Source organism: Loxodonta africana, chromosome 25 (genome assembly GCF_030014295.1).
Source record: "Loxodonta africana isolate mLoxAfr1 chromosome 25, mLoxAfr1.hap2, whole genome shotgun sequence".
Lineage (NCBI taxonomy): Eukaryota > Metazoa > Chordata > Mammalia > Proboscidea > Elephantidae > Loxodonta > Loxodonta africana.
Genome location: NC_087366.1, coordinates 17,163,783 through 17,184,846, shown reverse-complemented (window position 1 = coordinate 17,184,846; position 21,064 = coordinate 17,163,783). Strand labels below are relative to the sequence as shown.

Here is a 21,064-nt window from a genome sequence, read left to right as displayed (position 1 = left end):
AACATGCAAGCCTCCACTGACAAATAGGCGGTAGTTGAGCATGAGGTACATTGGCCAGGACTTGAACCCAGGTCTTCCGCATAGAAGGCAAAAATTCTACCCCTGAATCACCACTGCCCTCATATGAGTCTCCTAATGACATTTAACCCTTAGACTGGACTTCATTATCAGTAATCCCAAGGAACTCCCCTTCTATCACCTAAATTCTCTAGCCCTCACTCTTCTGCCCACCGCTGCTCTATTGTCATTTTCTGTGTGCTGGTCCCTAGAGTGATGACTGTTGATGAAGGAGGACATGGAACTTTACTGACTGGCCTTCTATAAATTCACACTTTTCACCTCCACGGGGCCCATACTTCTGCCCAGCAATCCTTTTGGTCATTTCCTACTGATTCTTTAACTCTGTTCCTAAAAACTGCAACAATGGGCTAAAGCATAACAATGATTGTGAGGATGGAGCAGGAGCCGGCAGTGTTTCATTCTGTTGTACATACGGCCGCTATGAGCCGGAACCAACTGATGGCTCCTAACAACAACAACCCCTAAAAAATCAACTTGCCATCAAGTCAGTTCTGACTCATGGTGACCCCACGTGTGTCAGAGTAGATCCGTGCTCCCTAGGGCTTTCAATGACTGATTTTTCAGAAGTAGATTGCCAGAGCCTTTCTCCCTCTTGGTGGACTCAAACTGATTCCTTAGGATCAAAAATTTTAACTAGCCCAGTTCTAAAGCCACTTCCACGTGTCTAGGTCTTTATTACAGTGGTACTTGTGTGAGAATATATAAAGGACTCGTACAAACCAAAAATAAAAAGACAACTCAATTGAAAAATAGGCAAAAGATTCAAGCAGACACCTCAAAAGACGTCCTTTGGCAAATTAGCACATGAAAAGCTGCTCACTATCATTACTTATCAGGGAAATGTTAACTAAACCACAGTGAAATTCCAGTTCACACCCACTAAAAGGGCTAAAACTAAAACGACTGACAGCAGCAAATGTTGGTGAGGTTGTGGTACAAGTGGAAACACTCACACCCTGCTGGTGGGAGTATAAAATGGGGCTTCCAATGGGTGGGTTCATTCTGGTTCGAACACCTGCTAAGAATTTGCATTTCTAACAAGTCCCCAGGCGATGCTAATGCTGCTAGCTAGCAACCAACTCTGAGAAACACTAGTAGAGCCAAAAAAAAAAAAAACCCAAACCCATTGCCATTGTTGATTCTGACTCCTAACAACCACACAGAACAGAGTAGAACTGCCCCATAGGATATCCTAGGAGCAGCTGGTGGATTTGAACTGCCAACCTTTATGGTTAGCAGCCTTACTCTTAACCACTGCGCTACCAGGGCCCCTCCAGTAGAGCAGTGGTTCTCAAAATTTGTTATACTTAAGAATCATTTGGGGATCTTGTTAAACTATAGATTCTGATTAAGTGTATCTGTGGTGGAAATGCAAACTTTCAGCAGGGGTTCAAACCAGAATGAACCAACTCTAAGCCCTGGTGTAAAATAATACAACCACCTTGGAAAACTGTATGGGAGCTCCTTATAAAGTTATATATTCACTTAATAACCTGGCACTGCCACTTCAAGGTATTTACTCAAGAGAACGAAAATATGTGTTCACAAAAAGACTTGACACAGAATGTTAATAATAGCTTTATTCCTAATAAACAAAAATTCCATTTATGTTGCCTTTAGGTTGAGGGCGGGGCAGGGGGGATTGGAGGAAGGCAGGAAGGAATTTCCTGAGGGTGACAGAGATATCCTATATCTTAATTGGGGTGTTGATTACATGGGTGTATTCATTTATTAAAACTCATGCAATTGTACACTTAATATCTATGCATTTCACTGTATGTATATTTTACCTCCGTTAATAAGAAATGAGGCCATATTCTTAGCTAAGGGGTTAAGCAAGATATATCAGTCACCGGAAGAATGGCATGGGGGTGGTGTCTGACTTCCTCTAACTTTGACAGGGGGAAGGAGACTCAAGATCAACAAGCCCAAGGGTGATTCCTATGAGGTGAAGGTCAGGCATGCCTCCTTCTCTCTCCACCATCTTTACCAATTCTCACACCAACCATCCCTCCACAGCACTCTCTGCTTCTCTACTGGGTTCAGTAATTTGTTGCAATGGCCACACAGAACTCACAGACAACACTCATGATTATGGGATTTATTAGGGAAGTTAACAGGTTACAGTTCAGGCTTAGGAACACTCAGGATATAGTTCTTCTATCAGAACAGTCTCTTCCCAGCCATGCTACAGGCACACCTCTCTCTGGTCCCTCGGCCTCTGCTGTGCTCTGGCGTGTTATAAAGCTCTTTTAGCTCTGCCAATAAGTGCCTGGAGGCACCCAACTCCGCCAGTAAACCTCAGCCCTAAGGCACTCAGTTTTCTGGCTCCTTGGGCTGGAAAGCCCACTGTGCCATCTGCTTCCGGTCTCTCCTGCCAGTCTCTGCTGCTGGTCTCTCCTGCTGCCATTTCTCTGCCACCACCCCTCACTGTCTTCACTGTTACAGTTCTCTATCTCAGTGTCCTGGCTCCAGGAGCTTCTCAGTGCAGGAATCCTGAGTCCAAAGGATACGTTTTGCTCTTGGCACTTCTTCCTTGGTAGTAGTGGGATCCTCTCCCTCTTGCCAATGGGATGGCTCATTTTAAGCTTAGCAGGATGGCGAAAACTAACCAATCTCCTCATTAGGGTTCCGTATACCTTATTAGTATGGTCCTGCGCAATCATTTGGTGGGAGTTACAAGACCACAGTGAGAAAGGCCAAACAAAAGCCATCCGTCACACTGCACTCACACATCTTGTTTTTTTCCCATGATGCCTAGGACACTGTCCGGAACACAATGAGTGCTCGGTACATGTTCGAGGCAAGTTTAACAAACAAACCAATTATTTTGGCCATTCTTAGGCACAACAATGACTTACCTAGATATTTTCTACTAGATGTGTGTTTATTTTCCTACAGATACTTCTTATAGAGAGAGCTACCTTCCTTCTGTGCTTTTCTTAGACTGTAAATGGTAGCTTTAGTTTTGAAAAAATAAACTCAGTCAATATATATATGTGTACACGTCTGCATCTTTGTGCTGCCATAGTATACACAAATGTCTTGTGCTGTTCTCCTGTGATATATATTGTCTAAATTGACTATTTAAAAAATATGTATCTTACACATAAATATATCGTAAAAACAAACTGTAAACTAATTCGCAACTACTTTCAAGAAAGACATCTTAGCTCCATTGATTGTCAAGATAATTTTCCCTCAGAAAGAGAGGAACGCTGGCAAATTAATTTCATGTCATGCTTTTTTTTTTATTTCTAAGCTTTTTTTTTTAAGCTTGTTTTCAAAGCAAAGCATTTATTATGAGAAATGTTTTCTTCATTAATAATTTTGAAGTTTTTGAAAAATAAAAAAGTAACCATAGATGGATAACTCATGTTGGGCTAATATGGAAAAAATGAAGTTATTTCCAATACTTGAAAGAATTAATATCATTTAAAGCATCAGTTTAAAAAAAAGCAAATGGCTGAAGAAGATATGCTATTTAATCCTAAAAAAAAAAAATTTTTTTTTTTTTTAGTAAAATGTACTGTTTACAAATTCTAGATGAGAATGGTACAAATGGAGAAGTATAAATGTTAATGTTTACAAGTTAGAGCTGTATTTTCCAAGGAAGTTTTGCTTTAGGTTAAGTTTAAATTACTCAGAAAAATCTTGAGCCTCTTTAAAAATGAAAATAATCGCATCTCAAAAACCAGAAATTTCAATAATTTCCAGATTAAAAAAAGGAGTTCAAGTTAATTTGAAAAGATGATTGGAAAGTTTTTACTGTAGTGTACGACTAGAATAAAAAGAAACTTCTGAACCACCTACAGGTCCTGATTTTATACTTTCAAGTTGGGACCACATTCCCCTCCTCTGTTCATCATGGGATGGCCTCCTCCATGAAGCACACATCTGGTTTAAGTTCCTGCCACATGTGATAAATCAATACATAGCAGAAAATAAATGTGGAGGACTTTCTCCCTGTAGGCTTTTGCTTTTATTCTTTTAGTCTCTGCAAGTCTGATGATTTTTCCAGCTTAGTTTACCTATGTTACAGTAATAAAAGAAGGCCAACAACACAGACTTTACTTTAGAGCTAAGAGTTTATCTCCAAAGGCAGTCAGCAGGAAACTTGAAAGGAGCAATCTCTGCTGCTGTGTCTTTACGAACTTTGGAAAACTGAACTCACCATTTCATGGAGCTGGGCTTCTCATATCACAGTTTTTTTTTTTTTTTTAATTTTTTTATCTAGAGACCCATGTTTAGTAATTGGGAATATAATCATTGTTGTCGTTGTTAGGTGCTGGTGAGTCAGTTCCGACTCATAATAACCCTATGAATAACAGAATGAAACACTTCTGGGTCCTGTGCTATCCTCACAATTGTTGCTGTGTGTTATGGATTGAATTATGTCCCCTCAAAAAATGTGTGTATCAATTGGGCTGGGCCATTATTCCCAGTATTGTGTGATTCTCCTATATGTTGTAAATCCTGGGCATCAGTTGTGTTAGTGAGGCAGGACTCAACCTATAGAATTAGATTGTATCTTGAGGCAATCTCTTGAGATATAAAAGACAGAAGCAAGCAGAGAGACAAGAGGACCTCATAACACCAAGAAAGCAGCACCAGGAGCAGAGAGAGTCCTTTGGACCACGGGTCCCTGTGACTGAGAAGCTCCTCGACCAGGGGAAGATTGAGGACAAGGACCTTCCTCCAGAGCCAACTCAGAGAGAAAGCCTTCCCCTGGAGCCAATGCCCTGAATTTGGACTTCTAACCTGCTAGACTGTGAGAAAATAAATTCTCTTTGGTGCAGGCTACACCCCAGGGAAACTCCCTTTACCTTGGATCAGGGAGGTGACCTGAGTAAGGGTGTTGTTACAATCCCACCCTAATCCTCTTAACGTAAAATTAAAATCACAAAATGGAGGACAACCACACAGTACTGGGAATCATGGCCTAACCAAGTTGATACACACATTTTTGGGGCGACATAATTCAATCCATGACAGCACATTACCCAACATACAGAGTTTTTGAGGTTGTTTGCTATTAGCACAGTTGTGAATTTACCAACAATTCTTATCATTTACAGGATTAACGATAATGCTGTGTGAATGGAGCCCGTGAGAGATACAATTCCACAGTACTCGATTAATAATGGGCCCCAAAAGGAGACCTTTTTCCTATTGCTTTACTATTGTTGGCCTCATCACATTTCGTATGTCTCCCCCTCAAGACGCTGAGTTCTTTGAGGATAGGGCCTGTCTTATGTCTCTTTGAATTGCTGAGTTTAGTTGATGGTAGACTCAATAAATGCTTGTTAAGTGAATAATGTATAAATGGACATGTGTGCAAATACACTCAAAACATCAATTTTACACTTAAATTTTATATGCAGTTTTAAATAATTGTAGAATAATTTCTTTTAATGCCTCTGGGTTTGGTAAAGCATCATAGATATCACAGCTACAAATAAAAAGATAGTTAATGATCACGTATTGTTCTCTGTTTACATTTCAAATAAAAAGAAGGTCCAGTTTAGACATTTTACATTTGAGGTGCCTACTGAGATCCAGATGGAGGGGCTGCCTAGGCAGTGCGACATATGTGTGGAGTTCAGGGGAGAGGTCCAACCAAACAACATAAAATTGGAGTTGTCAACATGTAGTTGGTATTTAGAACTGTATGACTGAATAGGATAACCTAGGGAGAGTATAGATTAAGAGGTGAAAGGGTCCAAAGACTAAAGGAATTTAGAACTTGGGAAGATCAGGAGAAGCCCACAAAAGAAACTGAGTTGGAGAAGGTCAGAGTGTCAGAGAAGTGAGGAGAATCAAGAGAAAGCCAATCATCACACACATACCTCTTCTCATTGTCTTTGGGTCTTTTCATCAGCTTCTGATTTTCTGATTTTTTCATATCTATTTCATAAACTTTTTCTCATTTTGTTAAGCTGTTTGGATACATATCTCCAGTTTTCCTAACTGACCCTCTGCTTGTCATGACCCTCATTCCAATAATTCTCTATTTTTTGTGTATCTTCAGATTGGCCCACGTGTAATTCTGACCTACAGTCTAGGTCTGGGGTGTCCCTTTGCCAGCCTTAGCTCTCATCATCCATGCTGTACCTCGCCCTCATTCCTAGCCTTCTTTGTCATCCTCTCCACTTCCAGGAGAAGGAGGGATGTTCCTGGTTTCAGACACCCTGATTCACTTTCATGGGGTGTCTTGCACCCCCTTAAACTCATATTCAGCTCTGTTTTCCTGAATTGTATTCTTGCCTCAGCTCTGAGCATTTGGCCACCTCGGACAAGCAACCTGCCCTTTTCAACCAGTCTCTGAGTCCCTCTACCTTTGCACAACCCTGCCCCCCATTCTACCCAACAGAAATGTAAATGTTCTTGCTGAGACCCCTCTGATCTTTTGGGCCAGATTTAGAAGAAGGTCAAGTCCCCTGAACCCAGTTTGATATACTGCCTAAGCTCTTTACCATATGGTGATCTCGTAAAACCCAAAAACCAAACCCATTGCTATGGAGTCAATTCTGACTCATAGTGATACTATAGGACAGAGTAGAACTGCCCCGCAGGATTTCCAAGGCTGTAAATCTTTATGGAAGCAGAATGCCACACCTTTTTCCCTTGGAGTGGCTGTTGGGTTTGAACCCCCAACCTTTTGGTTAGCAGCTGAGTGCTTACTGCTTCACCAGGGCTCTATCTCACAGTATCTGGAAAATAAAAATTCCCTGGAATAGAGGAGCATAAAATGGGAAATTTGAGTATTTTGACTCTCAACCAATGATACAGCAGCCGCTTCCAGCAATCATGTGCTGAATCAGTAGGAATTTCTTAAGGGAGTGTTACAGAGTCTAATTAGCAAACAACACTTGATATTTCCCCTAGAGCCTGTGGGACATAAATGAGTAGGAGGAGAACAGAGTCCCTAGACAATTAAGTAAGTCCTAGAACTTACTACTCTTTTAAAGGGCTGGTATTTGAGGGATTCATAATCATTGTGTGGTCCCTGTTTAGCCTAAATTCTCCCTAAGTAGGGCTTAGGTGGGTAGGGCTTAGGAAGGTTTAGGGGAATGGCCATTTGAATCCTTTATCTCCAAGGTCACTACACAACAACTAGATTTCTAGAAACAAAGTAAACAATTTTCAAGTTTTTCTATTTGTTTTGGCTAATAATGCCTGATCTAGAACAGCAGTTTTTGCTGTTCTGCGTCAGTCCTTCAGTCAATACTAGGTAGATATGTACTAAAGTTTTCATACATATTAATTAGATAAGCTTATTTTTATATGCTATTTTATCTCTACTGCTTTTATGATAAAGCACAGTGTTTTATTACATTGTAAAACATTCAAATAATATAGAAATTCGTAATTTAGAAGTGAAAATCTTCCCTCAAATGTAATTGCTCTTAATAGTTTGGTGGATTTTGGGGGGAATTTTCGGTTTTACAAAAATGGGATCATACTGTACATATTACTAGAGAAGTGTTTTTTGTTGTGTGTGTGTGCTTTATTTAATAATGTATCTCTGAAATCTTTCTGTATCAGTAGTTGTGCTTTATGTCATTCTTTTTAGCAGCTATATGATATAGAACAGAGCCCTGGCGGTGCAGTGGTAAGAACTTGGCTGCTAATCAAAAGGTCAGCAGTTCAAATCCACCAGCCACTCCTTGGAAACTCTATGAGGCAGTTCTGCTCTGTCCTATACCAAAAACCCAGTGCCGTTGAGTCTATAAGGTTGCTATAATTCAGAATAGACTTGGCCACGATGGGTTTGGTTTTTTGGTTTATGATATACTACTACAGGGTTAGATCAAAAGTTATGTAGCCAAAATTTTTGTTACAATTGCAGGCAATGCACAGTTAACATCTGAGTACATGTTTCTTTGCAGACTTGTGTGAGTACTTCCGTAGGATACATTCCTAGAAATGGATTTCTTAGGTCAAAAGAGATACACGTTTTAAATTTTGTGCGATAACTGCCAAATTATCCTCTAAGAGGTTGTACCATTTTTCTTGCTTATGGATAATGTATGAGGTATCTGTGTTTATAAGCATTGACCAACAATGAGTATTATGATCGCTTTAATGTGACATGTGATAAGATGCGCATTCTAAAAATATTATTCCAACAATTAGATACTATTCAGAAGACATATAAAGCAAGTATTTGGTCATTTAGCAACAGATTTTTGGAAATTGTAATTATTACCGTTATTTAAAGGCATACCAAAAGCATTTTAGGACTAAGGCAAAATCTCTCTCTCTCTCTTTATAAGCCAAAGCCATTGCCATCCAGTTGATTCTGACTCATAGGAACACTCTGTATAGGTCAGCATAGAACTGCCCCATAGGGTTTCCAAGGCTATAATCTTTACAGAAGCAGACTGCCGCATCTTCTTTCATGGAACAGCTGGTTAGCAGCCAAGCGCTTAACCACTCCTCCACCCACACATCTGTCAGTTTGTCCTACTGTGGGGGCTTGTGTATTACTGTTATGCTGGAAACTATGCCACCGGTTTCAAATACCAGCAGGGTCACCCATGGTGGACATGTTTAAGCAGAGCTTCCAGATTAAGACAGACTAGGACAAAGGATTTGGCCATCTACTTCTGAAAAGAATTAGCCAGAGAAAATGTTATCAATAGCAGGTGACCATTGCTGACATAGTGCAGGAAGATGAGCCCCTCAGGTTGGAAGGCATTCAAAAGATGTCTGAGGAAGAGCTACCTCCTCAAAGTAGCGTCAGCCTTAATGACGGGATGGAGTCAAGATTTAGCGACTTTCGTTTGCTAAGTGGCACCACTCAGAATGAGAAGAAACAGCTACAAACATTCCTTAATAATTGGAATGAGGACTGTACAAAACTATGAATCTAGGAAAATTGGAAATCATTAAAAATGAAATGAAACACATAAACATCAATATCCAAGGATTGCTGAGCTGAAATGTACTGGTATTGGCCATTCTGAATTGGACATTCATATGGTCTACTATGCCGGGAATGACAACTTGAAGAGCAGTGGCATTGCATTCGTAGTGAAAAAGAACATTTCAAGATCTATCCTGAAGAATAATGCTAACAGTGATAGGATAATACCCGTACACCTACCAGGAAGGCTAGTTAATATGACTATTATTCAAATTTACACTCCAACCCACTAAGGCCAAAGATGAAGAAACTGAAGATTTTTACCAACTTTTGCAGTCTGAAATTGATTGAACATGCAGTAAGGATGCATTGATAATTACTAGTGATTGGAATGTGAAAACTGGAAACAAAGTAGGATTGGTAGTTGGAAAATATGGCCTTGGTAACAGAAACATGCCAAAGATTGCATGACAGAATTTTGCAAGGCCAACACCTTCTTCAATGCAGATACCTTTTTCCAATAACATAAATGATGACTATATGTGGCCCTCACAGGATGGAATACACAGGAATCAAATTGACTACATCTGCGGAAAGAAACAATGGAAAAGCTCGATATCATCAGTCAGAACAAGGTCATGTGTTGACTGTGGAACAGACCATCAATTGCTCAGAAGCAAGTTCAAGTTGAAGCTGAAGAGAATTAGAATGAGTCCACGAGAGCCAAAGTACAACCTTGATATATCCCACCTGAACTTAGGGACCATCTCAAGAATAGATTTGACACATTGAACACTAATGACAGAAGACCAGATGAGTTGTGGAATGGCACCAAGGACATCAGACATGAAGAAAGCAAGAGGCCATGAAAAAGACAGGAAAGAAAGACCAAAATGAATGTCAGAAGAGACTTCAAAACTTGTTCTTCAACGTCGAGGAGCTAAAGCAAAAGGAAGAAATGATGAAGTAAAAGAGCTGAACAGAAGATTTTGAAGGGCAACTTGAGAAGACAAAGTATTATAATGACATGTACAAAGACCTGGAGTTAGAAAACCAACAGGCAAGAAAAAGCTCAGCATTTCTCAAGCTGAAAGAACTGAAGAAAAATTCAAGCCTCGAGTTGCAACAGTGAAGAATTCTCTGGGGAAAATATTAAACAATGCAGGAAACATCAAAAGAAGATGGAAGGAATATACAGTCACTGTACCAAAAAGAACTGGTCAATGTTCAACCATTTCAGGAGATAGCATATGATCAGGAACTGATGGTACTGAAGGAAGAAGGCCAGGCTGTGCTGAAAACATTGGCGAAAAACAAGCCTCCAGGAATTGATGTAATACCAATTGACATGTTTTTTTTTTTTTTTTAGTAAATAAATGCAGCACTGGAAGTGCTCACTTGTCTATGCCAAGAAATTTGGAAGACAGTTACCTGGCCAACCAACTGGAAGAGATCCATATTTATGCTTATTACAAAGAAAGGTGACCCAATAGAATGTGGAAATTATTGAACAATATCATTAATATCACACGCAAATAAAATTGTGCTGAAGGTCATTAAAAAATGGCTACAGCAGTATCGCCAGGGAACTGCCAGTAATTCAAGCCAGATTCAGAAGAGGCTGTGGACAAAGGGATATCATTGGTGATGTCAGATGGATTCTGGCTGAAAGTAGAGAATACCAGAAAGATATTTACCCGTGTTTTATTGACTATGCAAAGTCATTTGACTGTGTGGATCATAACAAATTACGGATAACATTGTGAAGAATAGGAACACTTAATTGTACTCATGAGGAGCCTGTACATAGATCAAGAGGCAGTAGTCATTCAAACAACAATACTGCTTGATTTGAAGTCAGGAAAGGTGTGCATCAGGGTTGTATCCTTTCACCATACTTATTTAATCTGTATGCTGAGCAAATAATCTGAGAAACTGGTCTATAAGAAGTCTGGGGTATCAGGATTGGAGGAAGACTCATTAACAACCTGCATTATGCAGATGACACAACCTTGCTTTCTGGAAGTGAAGAGGACTTGGAGAACTTACTAATGAAGATCAAAGACCACAGCCTTCAGTAGGGATTGCACCTCAACATAAAGAAAACAAATCCTCACAACTGAACCAATAAGCAACATCATGATAAACAGAGAAAAGATTGAAGTTGTCAAGGATTTCATTTTACTTGGATCCACAATCAACATCTATGAAAGCTGTAGTCAAGAAATCAAAAGACACATTGCAGTGGGCAAATTTGCTGTAAAAGACGTCTTTAAAGTGTTAAAAAGGAAAGATGTCACTTTAAGAGCTAAGGTGTGCTGACCCAAGCCAGGATGTTTTCATTCTCGCCTCCTATGCATGTGAAAGCTGAACAATGAATAAGGAAGACCGAAGAATTGTGGTGTTGGTGAAGAATATTGAATTTACCAGGGACTGCCAAAAGAAGGAAGAAGTACAACCAGAATGCTTCTTAGTAGCAAGGATGTGGAGACTTAGTCTCACATACTTTGAACATGTTATCAGAAGGGATCAGTCCCTGGAGAAGGACATCATGCTTGGTAAAGTAGAAGGGTCAGTGAAAAAGGAGAAGACTCTCAAGGAGATGGATTGACACAGTGGCTGCAACAATGGGTTCAAGCAAAACAAGAGTTGTGATGATGGTGCAGGACCAGGCAGTGTTTCATTCTGTGTTACATAGGGTCGCTATGAGTTGGAACTGACTCCATGGCATCTAACAACAAAAACATTTATGTATATTTAATACAAGTATACTACATTGTGTCAGGCACGATGGCCCATTTGCAGATGAGTAAAGACTACTCTTTGCCCTCGGGCTTCTTTCAGTCTGGTGGTGGGGAGCTACTCACACACTACTAATCCAAGCAAGCAAATGGGAAAACAGGGAGATGCTAAATGTGCCCCGAGAATAGAGCGAGTCAAGCTTCAAGTTCCAATTGGAATATGAGAATTAAAGTACAGTGCTTTAGATTTTATTCTGAAAGTATGATAGGCCTCTTTAAAATCAACATCCAAATAAAGTTCTGCTTGCTAACAGGGTTAACAGTATCCTAAACAGAATATTGTGACAAGAGGGTTCATTTACAGCTATCCTTTTTCTCATTCTCATCCCTTATGCAGCAGTCGTCATTATCCTTAAGGAATCAGAGTCAATTCTGACCCTGCAAGGATGACCTATGAAATGTGTTTAAGAAAGTGATAAAATAAAAATTTTCTACAGACAGACTAGACATCCTTAGAAAATATCTACTCCTGGATGTAACACATAAACCTTGGTATTTCAGATTGATCAGGATGGTTTTTCAAATTTACGTAAATTATAGCCTACTTTAGTATGTTATTCAATACGCATTTAAATAGTTTGCTTTTGTGGAGTGTAAAATGCTAATGACTCAGCAGATGGGTACTGCATGGGTTTCCAAATCTTGATTTAGTCTAAAATTATAATTAAATTTTCTTGCATGGGTGTGATTTGGCAGTTCTTCTAAATTTTTTTACTAAAAAACTGTTTCTAAGAACTGTGTGAGATAAGAGATGTCTTTACTGTCTACCCTCTTATGCCCCACAAAAACCATTCTCGTGCCTTGCTTCAAATAGGAAAAAACTAAAATGTCCAGAAAGTCAGTTTGGATGAATCATAACATGACTTAAATATTTTGTACTCTTCATCTGTGCTTTCCTCCTGGGATCTTCCAGCGTCGTTTTTCAGAGGAATTTCCATCTCAGTTCTCAGTTTCCACCAGAATTATCTATTCTTTGTTAGTTTTCAGGATGAATCTGGATGTTCCTAGATTCAAGGCCGAGGCACAAATCTCATTGCTTGCAGGAAACATTTTCAAAGAAAGAAAAAAAAAAAAAATTGCAAAGGTTTGTTTGAATGGAATAACATTTCTTCATCTTAGGAAGCTAAAACCAAAAAACCAAACTCCTTGCCAAAATGAAACTATCGAGACTCATAGCGACCCTGTAGGACAGAGTAGAACTGCCCCACAAGGTTTCCAAAGATTGACTGGTGGATTCAAACTGCCGACCTTTTGGTTAGCAGCTGAGTTCTTAATCACCGTGCCACCAGGGCTAAAAGCCAGTTATTATTAAATCATATTTCGTTTTATATTTGAGAGTGGACATTACAATAATATCTCCCACTTATGTAATGCATTGTTAACTACAAAGAAACAGCTATTTGTGCTGCAACAGAACGAAATTTTTATTCACTCTGTTGACTTTTCAAACACATGCTAGTTTATTATTTTCATAAAATGCACTAACAGATGTTAGACTGAATGTAGCCACATCTGGGACATATAAAATACCATTCCAAGTCTCCTAGGGAGAGAAACAGCAGTATTATTTATTTTTCCCCAAAAGTCTTCCTAACTGGACCAGCTCATTTAACCTGTTTAACTTCTTTAAGTTGAATTGTTAGCAAATAGGAGTAGCACCAATTATTTTGGTTGTTTGGGGAATATATGAAAGAAAAATGAACTAAAACACCAAGGAAGCACAAACAGAACTCACTATGCTAAAATACAAATAAAACTTCACTAAAGCTTTTGGCTAGAGCTATATTTTTTCAGCTGAAGAGGTTGTAAATCTTGAGTTGCCTGCTTCCTGAGGCCACTTTGAATTATGGGTCTCTTGAATTATGTTCCTGCTTAACTTGGCTCTTTCAAAGAAAACACATATAAAAGATGGCAAATAAAGATTTTGGTTGGGGATAATAGTATATAGAGATGGTTAAATCCCTGACTATTCCAGTCTTCTAGCCTACCTTTTACTTTTGTTTTTTTCTTAAAGCAAGTTTTCTAAGAAAACAAAAACAAAAAGTGATGGTTTACTATCAATGCACTATTTTATTTGTTTATTTTTAGATAATATTGTATTTTTGGTGGAAGTTTACACTGTAGATTAGGTTCCCATTCAACAATTGTACACAAATCGTTCAGTGATGTTGGTTACGTTTTTCACTATGTATGAACATTCTCATTATTTCCATCCTGGATGTTCCATTTCCAGGAATCTCGTTTCCCTGTCCCTTGCCTTCTCACTTTTTTTTTAAAAGTAATTATTGATCTTTTGGTTTCATACAGATGATTTTTTAAAGGAGCACAGTACTCACAGGTAATATGCTTTGTAAGCCAGTCTGTTATATAGTTGAAAGGTGATCCCGAGGATAGTTTCTATTCAAGGTTTAAAGAATATATCAGGGCAGTAGTCTTGGGGAGCCCTCTACTCTCAACCGATCCAGTAGTTCTGGATTTTTTAAGAATTTGAGGTTCTGTTCCACATTTTTCTCCCGTTCTATCAGGAACCATCTATTGTGGCCCTGATCACAGCCATCTGTAGTGGTAGCTGGGTACCATCTAGTTCTTCTGGTCTCAGGGTGGATGAGGCTGTAGTTTGCGTAGACAGTCCTGTAGACTAGTTTCTTCTCTGTGTCTTGGGTTTCCTTCTCTCTCTTTTGGTCTAGACAAACAGAGATCATTAATTCTATTTTAGTTGGCTGCTATATTATTATATTTAGTATCATCTCTAATTACTTGAAAATAGGCCACACTGAGGATTGTTGTGAGGAAGCTCTGGAGATGTTTGTCTTATATATTGCTTATCCACCAAAAAAAAAAAGGAAAAATACCGAAGTTGTGGAAGCAGCATAGTGCAGGAAGGCAGGTGTAGCATAATGGAAAGTATTCTGGACTCAGTCATATACCCTAGGTTTCAGCCTCAGCTCTGCCACTTACTAGCTCAACGTTTGGGAGAGTTATTTAACCACAGAGGTTACAATTTTCTCACCTATAAAGAAAAAAACCAGTTGCTGTCAAGTTGACTCTGACTCATGGTGACCTCACATGTGTCAGAGTAGATTTTTGGGAAGTAGATGATCAAACCTTTCTTCCGAGGTGCCTCTGGGTGGACTAACCTTTTGATTAGCAGCTGAGCACTCCACCGTTTGTACCACCCAGGGACTCCTTCTCACCTAGTAAGTGGGAATATACTCTGGAGGACTGTTCTGAGGATTCAATGAGTAATGGATATAAAAGTGTTCTGTAAATTGTGATACATAGATAACAGTTATCAACCGAGTATTGGTGGCCTGCAATTTTCATCTCAGGTAAGCAGATAATAATTAGACACTTGGAGCACAGCTGAAAAGAAATCCATGTGGCAGATATGGAATAGGCAGGTGTGAGTTTCTATTTAAAACATACTGCCTAAATAGAAAAAACCTCTGAAGAGACTAAATGTAATCTTGGTAGAAATTTCTGTTCTTAAGTAATAAAAGTGAGGGAAACCAAGCTCATATGTGCCTGGAATGTAGTAGATGCTCAATAAAAGTTGATTGAGCCAAAGTAGTATCTCTAATGTTTTCGTGCAAATGGCTGATGTGCTCAGCTGTTAACTGAAAGGTTGGAGGTTCAAGTCTACCCAGACATGCATTGGAAGGAAAGCCTGGTGATCTACTTCCAAAAAATCAGCCATCAGAAACCCTAGGAAGCACAGTTCTACTCTGACACACGTGGGGTCACCATGAGTCAGAATCAACTCAACAGCAACTGGTTTACCACAGTAGAAAACTAGTGTCTTAGTCATCTAGTGCTGCTATGCCAGAAACACCACAAGTGGACGGCTTTAGCAAAGAGAAGTTTATTCTCTCACAGTAAAGTAGGCTAAAAGTCCAAATTCAGGGCATCAGCTCCAGGGGAACTCTTTCTCTGTCAGCTCTGGAGGACGGTCCTTATATCCTCAATCTTCCCCTGGTCAAGGAGCTTCTCAGGCACAGGAACCCCGTGTCCAATGGACGCGCTCTGCTCCTGGTGCTGCTTTCTTGGTGGTATGAGGTCTCCCACTCTCTGCTTGCTTCCCTTTCCTTTTATTTCTTGAGAGATAAAAGGTGGTGCAGGTCACACCCCAGTGAAACTCCCTTTACCTTGAATCAGGGAAGTGACCTGAGTACGGGTGGTGTTACAATCCCACCCTAATCCTTTTAAACATAAAATTACAATCACAAAATGGAGGACAACCACACAATACTGGGAATCATGGCCCAACCAAATTGATACACACATTTTTGGAGGGACATAATTCAACCCATGACAACTAGTAAAGAAGTATTTTTTGCGCTCATTTAGAGTTGCTTACCCAGTTCACCGTGTAATTAGCATGGTACTACTTCTAAAGTCTGGAGGGGAAAAAAAAAAAAATTCTTTTGTACTAGAGGTCATCCATTCATCTACCTATCATATTATGTAGTGTTCCTGCTGTAAGAGTATTACGGAGTATTCATTTAATCTTCTCCTAAAATAGGATTATCACTTTCAATTGGTACATTTCACATGAGGGCACAATGCTAGTAGAAAATGTGTTTCAAAGTGATATCCCTTTTGTTAGGTCAAAAATTAGCAAAAAGAATGTAGTCAGGATATGTCAAATCCTGATATACTAATTATGAGTTTGATATTGGTTTAACATACAACTAAAACAAAAGAGAAGAAAACGGAAATCCACTCTTTTTACATGACAAAACCCGTGTCTGTGAAGTCAATTTTAACTCATAGCAACCCTACATAACAGAGCAGAAGTGCCCCCTAGGGCTTCCAAGGAGCAGCTGGTAGATTCAAACGGCCAACCTTTTGGTTAGCAGCCATAGCTCTTAGCCACTGTGCCACCAAGGCTCCTTTTACACAACAGTCAACTCTTAACCAAGTACAGAGTTAATTCTTAAAAACATAACTTACTTTAAGTCACTCAAGAAAGCCAGTGTATGGAAGAAAAAGAATTTTTTCACAGCATCCAGGAGCTGCACTGGGTAGGAGCTGCTTGGTGGGTCAAGACGGTTGACATCAGTATTGTTCACTAGTTCACTAATTGCTAATGTTACTAGTTCTGGCCAATAAAATGTGAGCGGAAATCTGTTTCTAGTCCAAGCAGTTGTTAGCTGTCATTGAGTCAATTCTGACTCAAGGTGACCTCATGTGTGTCAAAGGTTTTTCAGGACTGTGATATTTTGGAAGCAGATCGCCAGGCTTGTCTTCCAAGGTGCCTCTGAATGTATTCCAACTGTCAATCTTTTGGCTCACAGTCCCAACACTTAACGATTTGCTCCACCCAGGGACTCCTAAAAATACACTGCCACCCGAGTTGATTCTGACTCATGGTGCCTCTGGGTGGGCTCTAAGCAAACCACCAGCCTTTCAGTTTGCACCAAGACTGAAAAGTTCGTGGGGATTCTTGAGTCTCTTTCTTCCCCTGCCACAGAGGCTGAGCTGCTTCATTTCAGGTGTCGATTTACAAAATGGTGGAGCCTCTGTCACTCTGGTTCCTGGAGTAACTTGAACAGAGTGAGTCTAATCCACGTAAAACATAAGCAAGTGACGAACTTTTGTTGTGTTAAGCTATGGCGATTTTGGAGATATTTGGGAGTACACGGTAACATAATCTTTTCTGATTCATACAGTCAGGTAAAAAAAAAAAATTTTTTTTTTTTTTTTTAAAGTCAGGTAAGGCCCATTTTACTCTCAGTGCTAGGTTTTGGAGTAAGAGATAAAGTATGTAAGATGTGTTCCATTAATTTGTCAGCAGTGTCTTTCACGATAAGGATGTTAGCCTGAGGTCTAGCTTTTTAATCACATTTAATCAGAATATCCCATAAGTTTTCCACCTTCCACTAACTCCCCTGTGAACTTCTTATAAGTACTATATTTAACTTTCATCCACAAAGTTCCTGTACTTTCTACAAATGATCGCTTTTCTTGGCATCAGTTGAATTGCTTAATCTAACCACACACATCTTGACTTTCTCAAGCATTTTAACTAGAGCAAAAAAGTTCTCAATTATGAACTTCCTAAGCTCCTTTAATTGAAGTATACACGCAGTCATGAAGAAGGGAGACGTTTCTGCAACTGCACTGTCTCTAGAAAGCGTACTGTTAGAAGAAGGGAGAAGCAGAAACATCCCTAGTTTGATTTTTTTTTTTTTTCCACATTGGAGGAAAAGCTTAGCCTTGAAGGCCCTGTAAAGTCAGAGAATTGTCATTTCTTATTTAAGGCTATAGATAGGTGAAAGTTTTCAAATCACTGAAAAAGAATAATGTCTTCCTCTTGTTTACTTTGACAATAGTATACATAAGGTGTTGTCTTTAAAATTTTAACATCTGTCCTTTTTCTTTCCACCTATCCAAAGCTATCAGTCAAAACAGAATTCACATCGTAGCTCCCCAGGAAATGGTCCCTGAAAACACCAGTTGGAATTGGTCCTTTTCCCAAAATCCTATGTAAATTCCTATCATTTATTTGGCATCGCCTGTAGAGAGTTTATTATACAGTTTAACAGCTGGAAAAGACCAAAGAATCATTTGCAAATAAGGAAAATAAAGTCCAGTGGCGTTAAGTTACATGGATATGAATTGGAAGCTGCACACCTAGTTTATCCAGTTCCCAGTGCAGTGTCCATTCCTCCATGCTACAAGTGCCTTCACATTTACCACGTGGTAGCAGGGAGGTGTAGTGCTGGCTGCCAAGCGTAAGGTTGGTGGCTGGAGCCCACCAGAGGCTCCTCTGGTACAAAGATGTGGCAGTCCCCTTCCATAGGGATTACAGCCTTGGAAGCCTTCTAGGGCAACTGTACTCTGCCCTATAGGATCATGATGAGTCGGAATCCACTTGATGGCAATGCGTTTAATGTTGGTTACGATTTCAAGAGATACATTTCACCAGTAGTGTATGTTGAGGTCAGGAAATTCTTTCACTTGTTACTTCTTAAGCCTGTAACTTAATTTATACACACTAAGCAGTGGATAATTGCTTGTGTTTTAAGTAACGATTAAAAAAACTAACAAAAAAAAACCCGTCGCCGCCCAGTTGATTCTGACTCATAGCGACCCTAAAGGACGGAGCAGAACTGCCCCATAGGGTTTCCAAAGAGCGCCTGGTATAGAATCTATTACCTTTTACAGTCAGAAGTTCAGAAGCTAATACTGCAAGGGGCCAAGGAGATAGAAATAAAACAGTAGCAAGGTAAATGAAACGGTAAGAGCTGTTGAGAACAATCAGAACTCTCACATAACGTCCCTGTGAGTCGGAACCCACTCTACGGCTCCTAACACCAGCAACATACGTCCAACCGTGTTATTCTAGAACTGGAGGTCCTTTTCGCCAGGAGTCATTAGATCTTGTAGATCACTCTGCAAGGATGGAAAGCGAGTGTCTGCTGAGCGGGGTAGCAGTGTGCCGAAGTTGAGTTCGGGAGAAGTTCCGGACCTGAAAGGCTGATGATGGCTCCTACGGCTGGAATGGTGTTAGGTGAAGGCAATCACGGGACAGCCCAAGTCTGAGCTCGAGCCCCAGCAGCCAGTCAGGGAGGCACAACGGGTGGGCCCGAGCAGGGGCGGAAAGGGCTCCAGGCGTGAGAAGTGAGCGAAGGAGCCGGCGGCGGCGGCGGCGTCATCCGAGCGGGCGTTGCCTGGGGCTGGCGGTGCTCGGGGCGGGCGTTGCCTGGGGCTGGCGCGGCCCGCGGCCGGGGTTGTCTGCCCCGAGGTGGGCGCTGCGGGCGGGCCTGCCGGCCGGGGCGGGGCGGGACGGGGCGGCCGCTCGGACGCTCGGGCGCTCGGCCGCTCGGGCGCTCGGGCGCTCGGCCGCTCGGCCTCTCGGGCCCTCGGGCCAGCACGCGGCGGCGCCCCCTCCCCTCACGCCGCGCACGTCCCCGTCCCGCGCCCCCGCCCCCTCGCTCTCCTCCCCGCCCCCCGCCCTCCCCGCCGCGCCGGCCGAGCCGGCTTCCTCTCGGTCTCTCATGAATATTGAGCGGCCCCTGTTGTATTTCCCGAGCTCCATTGCGGAAGCCCAGGCTCGCCATATTGTGCGGCGGCGCCGGCGGCCGCGGCGGCTTGTTCCCGAGTCTCGCTCCGGCCGCCGCCAGCGGAGCCCCAGGCTGGGGCGGGAGCCGGTGAGCGGAGCCGGCGGGGCGGCGAAGGGCGCGGGAGCGGCGGGCCGGGGACGCGCGTCTGCTCGGCCGGGTCGCGGCCCGGCGACGGGGGTGTGTGTCCGCGGGGGTGTGAGTGGAGATGGCGCCGCAGCCCCCGGCCGCTTTCGTCGGGGGAGGCGGCTGCTCATTGTTCACCTTTCTCCTCCGAGGGTCTGCGGGGAGGTGGGCACGGGAGCGGGTGAGCCCGGTTCGTGAGGACCAGCGGGCGAGGCGCGGGGAGCTCCCCCTCGCTGCCAGCCCCTCGCCGCCCGCTCCCGGCGCCGAGGCCTGGGCTGCAGTGCGGCCCCCACGCCTCCCGGGCAGGGGCTCAGCCTCTCCGGTCGCCGCTCCGGGGGCGAGCGGCGTGGATACGGGTTTTCCACTCTCCCTCCCCTTCGGCGGGCGGGCGAGGGTGTCTGCACCGTGGGGGTGGGGTAGGGGCTTTGTGCAGGGAGGCAGGAGCCGGGGTCTGCGTGTGGAGTGGCTGCCGGGCGACGGGGTGCTCGGCTGCTGCGGGGAGACCCCTCCTGGCTGAGCGTTCCTGGAGTCCCGCCCGCCTGGTAGTGTGTCTCCCTTGCTCCTTCCTAAAGCTGCGAGGTTGCCCCGAGGAGTCGTAGGAGGCGGGGGTGTCTTCTGATGAACTCTGTCGCCTGCGCTGAAGTCTTAGGGTACCCCCTGTCGCTGGGTGGCCTTCACCTTGGTTGTCAGAATCGTTTCTTCCTACAGAAATCGCCTTCCAGCTTCCAGAGGTGCTCTTAGTAAAAATCGGTCCTTCAAACTTTGAGGTTCATTCCGATTATTTGCCCATTAAGACCAAATATAGGCTCATCTTCTTGAAGTCCCTTTGGGTACAGTAGTATGGACATCTGAAGTTTTAGCGATTTTACTTTGTAAAATCGTGTGAAAGGTCACGTTTTATTGAGGTGTGTAAAGAAACTTGCTTTGGAAAGGTTCGGTTAGCATTCAGCGTTTTCGTGATATACTGTAATATTTATTTAAAAACTTCTTTTAACTGAGGCATGATTTCAGTGTTTTAAACTGAGAATTTCGTTTAAAACTAATGTATGTCCGATTTGCGTTACATAATCTACTTTGGTAGTTCCAAGGTGGTCAGCCGGAATTATTAGTGTAATCGG

General features: G+C 41.9%; 1 protein-coding gene and 1 long non-coding RNA gene across 2 annotated transcripts in view; one reads left to right on the top strand and one right to left on the bottom strand.

Annotated features, from left to right (window-relative positions):
• Window positions 1-11,932: 11,932 nt before the first annotated feature.
• LOC111750921 (uncharacterized) lies at window positions 11,933-19,424 on the bottom strand. The gene is made up of 3 exons (XR_010319374.1): window positions 16,708-19,424; window positions 14,091-14,437; window positions 11,933-12,790 (listed from the first exon to the last, which is right to left on the bottom strand). It is a non-coding gene; the product is annotated as an uncharacterized LOC111750921 (long non-coding RNA).
• Window positions 19,425-19,782: 358 nt separating this feature from the next.
• Window positions 19,783-21,064, top strand: part of RNF2 (ring finger protein 2) — a 47,764-nt gene continuing 46,482 nt past the window's right edge. The window contains exon 1 of the mRNA XM_064276517.1: window positions 19,783-19,910. The gene's annotated coding sequence lies outside the window, so the exon portion shown is untranslated. The remainder of the gene's footprint in view (window positions 19,911-21,064) is intronic.